The sequence below is a fragment of the Stegostoma tigrinum genome, chromosome 7, assembly GCF_030684315.1.
Source record: "Stegostoma tigrinum isolate sSteTig4 chromosome 7, sSteTig4.hap1, whole genome shotgun sequence".
Classification (NCBI taxonomy): domain Eukaryota; kingdom Metazoa; phylum Chordata; class Chondrichthyes; order Orectolobiformes; family Stegostomatidae; genus Stegostoma; species Stegostoma tigrinum.
In genome coordinates, this window is record NC_081360.1 from 37,099,452 (window position 1) to 37,107,309 (window position 7,858).

The window sequence follows — 7,858 nt, forward strand, 5'->3', positions numbered from 1 at the left end:
AAGTACACCTTACAGGCAATTACCCAGACACCACCAACACCAATCCTAGATATGTTCTGTTTGACCAGCAGAATTATCAGGACAGTGATATACAGTCAGGAGGAGATTCCCTAGGAATCCTCAACATTAACTCCAACGTCCATAAAATTTAATGGTATCAGGTTAAACACTGGGTAGGAAACATCCTGCTTATCACTGCATATCATCCTCACTTAGCTGATGAATCAATACACTTCCATGATGAACACCTCGAGGAGGAAACACTGAGGGTGACCAAGATGCAGAATGTACTCTGGCTGGGTGACTTCAATGTCCACCACCAGAATGCCTTGGCAAGACCACTGCTGATAGAATTGGTTGAGTCCTAAAGGACATTGCTGCTTGACTGGGTCTGTGGCAAGTGATGACAAAACTAACAAGAAGGAAAATAGAAATATGCTTAACCTCATCCTCACAAATCTGCCTGTACCAGACACTTCTGTCCATGACAGCATTGGTAAGAGTAACTACTGTGCCATCCTTCTGCGGAAAAAGTCCTGCCTTCACATTGAGAATACCCTCATTTGTGTTGTTGGCACTGTCACTGTGCTAAATGGGCTAGACTTTAAACAGGTCTAGTAATTCAAGACTGGCCATCTACGAGGCACTGTGGGCCATCAACAGCAGCAGAATTGATTTTATTTTATTTTATTTTATTTTTTATTGCCATATATATTGAGGCACAGTGAAAAGTTTTGATTTGCATATAGTTTGGGCAGGTCATACTATACAAAAATCACAGGATGATAGAACATAATGAGGAAAACAAAGTTACAGCTGTAAAGAAAGTGCACAAACAGCAAGATCAGTATTAGATTTGCAATTTGAGAGGTCCATACCGAAGTCTAATAACAGTGGGGTAGAAGCTGTTCTTGAACCTGTTGGTACCTGTGATTAAGTTTTTGTATTTTTTGCCTGATGGAAGGAGTTGGAAGCGTTTTAGTAACAAGGGTGGGAAGGGTCTTTTAATGGTGTTGGCTGCCTTCCTGAGGCGTTAAGAAGCATAGATGGAGTCAATGGATGGAAGGTTGTGTGATGGACTGGGCTGTGTTCACAACTCTATAGTTTCTTACAGTTCTGGGCAGAGCAGTTGCTGTACCAAGCAATGATGCACCTAGATAGGAAATTTTCAACGGTGCATCTGTAAAAGTTGGTGAGAGTCTTTATGGATGTTTTAAATTTTGCCAGCCTCCTGAGGAAGAAGAGGTGTTGTTGTGCCTTCATGACCATTCCATCAACATGGGTGGTCCAGGACAGATTGTCGGTGATCATCGCTCCCAGGAACTGGATGCTGTCCGCCATCTCCACCTTGGCTCCATTGAAAGGGCTGTGTCCTCCTCCTTGCTTCCTAAAGTCAATGATCATATCTTTAGTTTTGCCGACATTGAAGGAAAGATTTTTATCTCTACACTATGCCACCAAACACTCCATCTCTTTCCTGTATTCTGCCTTGCCATTGTTTGATGTCTGGTCTACAATTGTACTCCAGCATAATCTGCAACCTCATAGCCTGGTACATTCCCCACTCAACCATTCCTATCAAGCCAGGGGATTAACCCTGGTTCAATGGAGAGTGCAGGAGGGCATGCCAGGAGCAGCACCAGTCCTACCAAAAAATGAGGTATCGACCTGGTAAGGCTACTTGTGTACCAACTAGCATAAGCAACAGGTAATAGACAGGGCTAAGTGATTTCTCAATCAATGGATCCGATCTAAGCTCTGCAGTACTGTCACTTCCAGTCACGAGTAGTGGTGGATAATTAAACAGCTTACCTGAGGAAGAGGCTGCAAAAATATCCACATCTTCAATGATGGAAGTGTCCAGCTTATCAGCGCAAAAGATAAGGCTGAAGCATTTGCAGTGGTCGTTAGTCAGAAGTGCCGAATGGATGATCCGTCTCAGCCACCTGCAGAGGTCCCCAGCATTACAGATACCAATCTTTAGCCAATTTGATTCACTCCATGCAATATCAAGAGATAGCTGGGCACATTGGATACTGCAAAGGCTGTGGGCCCTGACAACATTCTGACAATAGTACTGAAAACTTGTGTTCCAGAACTTGCTGTTCCCTTAGCCAAGCTATTCTAGTACACCTACAACACTGGCGACAATTGGAAAGTTGCCCAGGTATGTCCTGTACACACAAGAAAGGACAAATCCAACCCAACCAATTATTGCCCCAACAGTCTACTCACGGTGATCACTAAAGCAGTGGAAGATGTAATCATAAGGGTTATCAAGCAACACTTGCTTAGCAGAAATCTCACCATATTGCGCAGTTTGGTCCTGCCAGTGTTACTCAGCTCCAGACCTCAATACATCCTTGGGTCAACAGAAACCTTGGACAAAAGAGCTGATTTCAAGGTGAGGAGAGAGTGACTGCATTTGACATCAAGGCCATAGTTGGCTCAGTTTACCATCAAGGAAACTAAATAAAATCCGAGTTAAAGGGAATCAGGAGAAAACACTCCACTGGTTGGAGTCATACCTGGCTCAAAAAGATAGTTGTGTTTGTTGCAGGTCAGTCATTTCATCTCCAAAACAGCAGGTGTACCTTCGCCACATGGACTGCAGCATTTCAAGAAGGCAGCTCATTACCACCTCCTCAAGGGCCACTAGGGATGGACACAAATGTAGTCCTGGCCAGAGACACCCACATCCCCTAAGTGAATAAAGAAAATGTTTTGGATGTGACTCTAAAGTAGCATTTAACAATGCACATAAACATAATACAAAGATTTTCCAAATGGTGCATCATGCAGAGGTTTCAGAAGCAGAACATAATTAGAACTGATCAGGCTGAAGGAATTATACTGGTCACAAGAAGTTTCAGTCCACAGTGAATGTTCTTGTCACAGATACCTTCAATTGCATTTTGTTGGATGGTGGATACATGTCAGAAGTATGTGCTGTGGATTAGTTAAATGTTATGCAAGTTTTTTCAATAATAAGGACAAAAGTGTTGTTAAGGATTTGGAGTGTTCTATACGATTCAGGGATGCTGTGACCATAGCAACACACTGGAGAAATAGGTGTGGTCAACAGATAGCAGCAAATCAGCACAGATACAGTGGCTAGTGAAATGCCCTTTTGCCAACAATGAATTTTAAAAATGTGTGAAAATATGAACATTGTAGTAATGTACATGATAACAGAAAGCACCTTTCATAATGGAGTTTGTGGAAAAAATAATGCAACATTAGATTATAAAATGTGAGGCTGGATGAACACAGCAGGCCAAGCAGCATCTCAGGAGCACAAAAGCTGATGTTTCGGGCCTAGACCCTTCATCAGAGAGGGGGATGGGGAGAGGGAACTGGAATAAATAGGGAGAGAGGGGGAGGCGGACCGAAGATGGAGAGTAGAGAAGATAGGTGGAGAGAGTGTAGGTGGGGAGGTAGGGAGGGGATAGGTCAGTCCAGGGAAGACGGACAGGTCAAGGAGGTGGGATGAGGTTAGTAGGTAGCTGGGGGTGCGGCTTGGGGTGGGAGGAAGGGATGGGTGAGAGGAAGAACCGGTTAGGGAGGCAGAGACAGGTTGGACTGGTTTTGGGATGCAGTGGGTGGGGGGGAAGAGCTGGGCTGGTTGTGTGGTGCAGTGGGGGGAGGGGACGAACTGGGCTGTTTTAGGGATGCAGTAGGGGAAGGGGAGATTTTGAAACTGGTGAAGTCCACATTGATAACAAATGGCTGCAGGGTTCCCAGGCGGAATATGAGTTGCTGTTCCTGCAACCTTCGGGTGGCATCATTGTGGCAGTGCAGGAGGCCCATGATGGACATGTCATCAAGAGAATGGGAGGGGGAGTGGAAATGGTTTGCGACTGGGAGGTGCAGTTGTTTGTCGCAACATGGGCCTCCTGCACTGCCACAATGATGCCACCCGAAGGTTGCAGGAACAGCAACTCATATTCCGCCTGGGAACCCTGCAGCCATATGGTATCAATGTGGACTTCACCAGTTTCAAAATCTCCCCTTCCCCTACTGCATCCCTAAAACAGCCCAGTTCGTCCCCTCCCCCCACTGCACCACACAACCAGCCCAGCTCTTCCCCCCCCACCCACTGCATCCCAAAACCAGTCCAACCTGTCTCTGCCTCCCTAACCGGTTCTTCCTCTCACCCATCCCTTCCTCCCACCCCAAGCCGCACCCCCAGCTACCTACTAACCTCATCCCACCTCCTTGACCTGTCCGTCTTCCCTGGACTGACCTATCCCCTCCCTACCTCCCCACCTACACTCTCTCCACCTAGCTTCTCTACTCTCCATCTTCGGTCCGCCTCCCCCTCTCTCCCTATTTATTCCAGTTCCCTCTCCCCATCCCCCTCTCTGATGAAGGGTCTAGGCCCGAAACGTCAGCTTTTGTGCTCCTGAGATGCTGCTTGGCCTGCTGTGTTCATTCAGCCTCACATTTTATTATCTTGGAATTCTCCAGCATCTGCAGTTCCCATTATCTCTGCAACATTAGATTAGTTGCTTTACAAAATCTAAGTGGACCACCCAAATTGCAAATTCACATCTGCCCTAGAATGGGCAGTCCAGTGGAGAACTCACTGCATATGGTGTGGGCCACAGTCTATAAAGAAATGTGTTTTGGGAGAAATCCAAAATACTTTGGTAATAAGTGATTGCTTCCCAGTTTATAAAGGGATTACAATCAGCTTTACCTTTTCCAATGCACTTGAATCCTCTGCATATTGGGTAAAGAACATTAGTTAAGATTGAGATTTCGGAGAAAATTCAACAAGCATTAAGCTCATAAGGTCATCAGAAATTTTATACCAGGTGTCATGGTACATTACAAACAAGAAGGTCAGAGTGAATGGAAAGATCTGGATAGGTTGTAGGCAGTGATGAAAAAAAAACAATTTTACAAAATGATTATCAAATCGTTCCTTGACTTTAATCGGCACTGATTGCATAGTTAAGGAATCAATTTTCATAATAGAAACCTCAGAGATATGATGCGTTTTGCAATATGTTGGACAATTGTGTTTTACAATATGTGGGACAGTTGTGAAAGACAGATTGTGACGAACAAAGGGCAGACTGATTATGCACATAATACAAAGATTACCTTCAGGTTATTGGCTCCGAAGTTAACTGCCAAAAGTTAGAACTAGAGTCACACACATACCAAGAGAAACTAGTGAATGAAAGGATGCCACCATTAGGAGACAACAGGGAAAACCACTAGCCAACAAAATCATTAGCAGAATGTGGAAGGTTCAGAGGAAAGGTAAGGTCCATGACTGGCAAAACTAAGATGCAGAAAACCCAAAAACATAGTATGTGTTCTGAAAGTAGACTTAGAAATGAGCATGATCCCAAGAAATTCACAAATTGCTGAGAGAAACTTTGATTATTGGGGGTGGGGTAGGGAGATCTTGCAATAGTAGTCCAGAACATGATAGGAAAGTACATTGTTATGGACCAGGCCAAACTCCCTCAAAATATTTGGAAGATAGTCTAGATCTTAAATTTTTTTTAATTTTAAAGATAAATATAAGGTGTTGCATTTCAGATGCAATTTGATTGGTCAAACTACCGAATTTGAAACAAAACACAATTTATTCATCCACTATAGTTAAAATACAACAACAAAAAAGAAGGAATTGGAAGAACTTCATGGAATAATACATACAGTAACTATTACTAATTAAATATTCCAATATTACAACATCCTATTAATACATCATTGGCAAAAGACGCATCCCGAAAACAGATAGCCTCACAAGCAACTTCTGTAGCAGAAAGACAACCCCCAGCTTTTGGCTCTAACTGAGAGACAGAGACAAAATAGCTTCTGCTTCTTCAAGGCTCCCAAGAGCAACTGCTGGAAACTAATAACTAAAAACTGGAAGTCCTTGTTCTGTGAGAGCTTTGCCACACCCATTCAGGTAGCATCTACTGTTCAAACTTTAAAAAAAAACTCAAAGCCTCACAAGCTATTTACTCTCATGGTCCTTGTAGACTGCTCTATACCTCTGCCTTAAAACCTGTCTTCAAAAAAAAGGACAAGATACACATCTTAAAGCAACAATATGATTTACATATATTTACAAGGACCAGAATGATCACGTGTGCATGAAGAGTTAGTTTATGCGGACCGATTATACATTTGACTCTTGAGATTAATAGATCGACAGATGAACTAATTGATGGGGTTAAAATAATTCACAAAATTCTAATGTTGGGGAGGATACCCCAGAAATAGGCCACTTAGCAGCGATATGAGGAGTAATATTTCATGCTAAAGGGGGAGGAAATCTGGAACTCTTCTGCTGGGTCAAATGAAATGTTCAACACTGAGACTGATCAGGCTTTTGTTAGGTAACAACATCAATTACTATGGTTCCAACTCATGTAAATGGGCATGAGGTTCAGCATCAGCCATGATTTGCATTACAGACTGAGAGATAAATAGCCCACTCTTGTCATATGTTTGAAAGATAATCATATAAATAACTGCCAATAAATAGTAAGCACTAAAATGCCATTCAGAATTCATCAAATATTATTAAACCGAAGATCCAATATTTAAAAACAGACTCTTGATTGATAAAGAAAAATATTACATGTGATTAAAACAATTTTTATGAGAGTTGCTTAATTATAGTTTTAGCTGAACGATGTGCTACCTCATGAATTTGAATTCTCAAAACACTGGTAAAAGTACATTTTAATTATTCAAGCTCGGTAAATCACTGGTCTTGCTTTTATCCCCACATCGCTAGTAACATCACTGTCATCATAAAACTAAATTCCAGTCTCCACCCGAAAAGCATAGATTTGTTAATATTTACTTGTGTAACTATAATATGTGAGCACTGTAATTCTTTACAAATATATGCTGCCAGTGGGTGGTGAAAACATAATCTATTTTCCAGAAACCACTCAAAAGACATTTACTTCACTGTCTCAGCAATTTTCTTGCAATGTCCTTTCAAATTCCATTTGTGGAGATGGCCTCCTCCACTCCCAGATCGCAGTCTGTCTCTCTCTGTTTCCTTGTAACCATGATCCTTCAGTATCATGGTAACTATCTCTAAATCTTACATCCTGCACTCCACAGGAAAGATCCCTGGTCTGTGTCGAGAATGTGGATCACAGCCAGGGCTGTCGTGAGAGCATTATATTTAGCATCAAATTTAATATTGAACAGTGGAGGAGGAAAACAGGTAGGTTTTTATCTTGCTGATCACACATTTATTCATCCCTACTACAATGCTGCATCGCTGGTATAGCATTAGGCTTAGTTATAATGCCTTCTGTAGGAAAATAGCCTTCTAGCACGATATGAAGAGCTGTTATTTGGACAAAGTATTTTTAGATCAGCCTCCATACCCTCCCACTGTCCCCACCAGTGTGAAGGTCTAGTTTTGTTGGAAAGGAATAATAAAGCGGAAATCAGTTTTCATTTTGTTTGTAACAATTAATGAACAGCAAACACTAACAGATCTCCACCTATTAATTAATACACAGGAACATCTGCAAATCTAACAAGCAGAGTCACGAATACTACAACTTCACCTGAGCTTTTTTGTTCTGCTCTCCGGCTTTGATGATAAAAATTAATGGGTGCGTCTGCACCAGTTCCTACTTGAACAAAACTGATCTTGTTCCATCATGAAAAACACTCTCTGATTGCATTAACATGTTTTTTGATATATCTTCACTTGTACAGTGTGATTCAACGTAGCATCTATGGGTTATTGACAACATAAACGTGGATATTAAGCCAGTATTTTACCTAATAACCTTCAAGGATAGGTAAACTTTTCAATTTAGCTCAGCTGCAATACAGAAAGACTTTATACATA

At 42.0% G+C, this 7,858-nt stretch overlaps 1 long non-coding RNA gene across 1 annotated transcript; it reads right to left on the reverse strand.

Annotated features, from left to right (window-relative positions):
• Positions 1-724: 724 nt before the first annotated feature.
• LOC125454382 (uncharacterized) lies at positions 725-7,057 on the reverse strand. The gene is made up of 3 exons (XR_007247976.1): positions 6,948-7,057; positions 2,529-2,702; positions 725-1,387 (listed from the first exon to the last, which is right to left on the reverse strand). It is a non-coding gene; the product is annotated as an uncharacterized LOC125454382 (long non-coding RNA).
• Between the last annotated feature and the right edge of the window lie 801 nt (positions 7,058-7,858).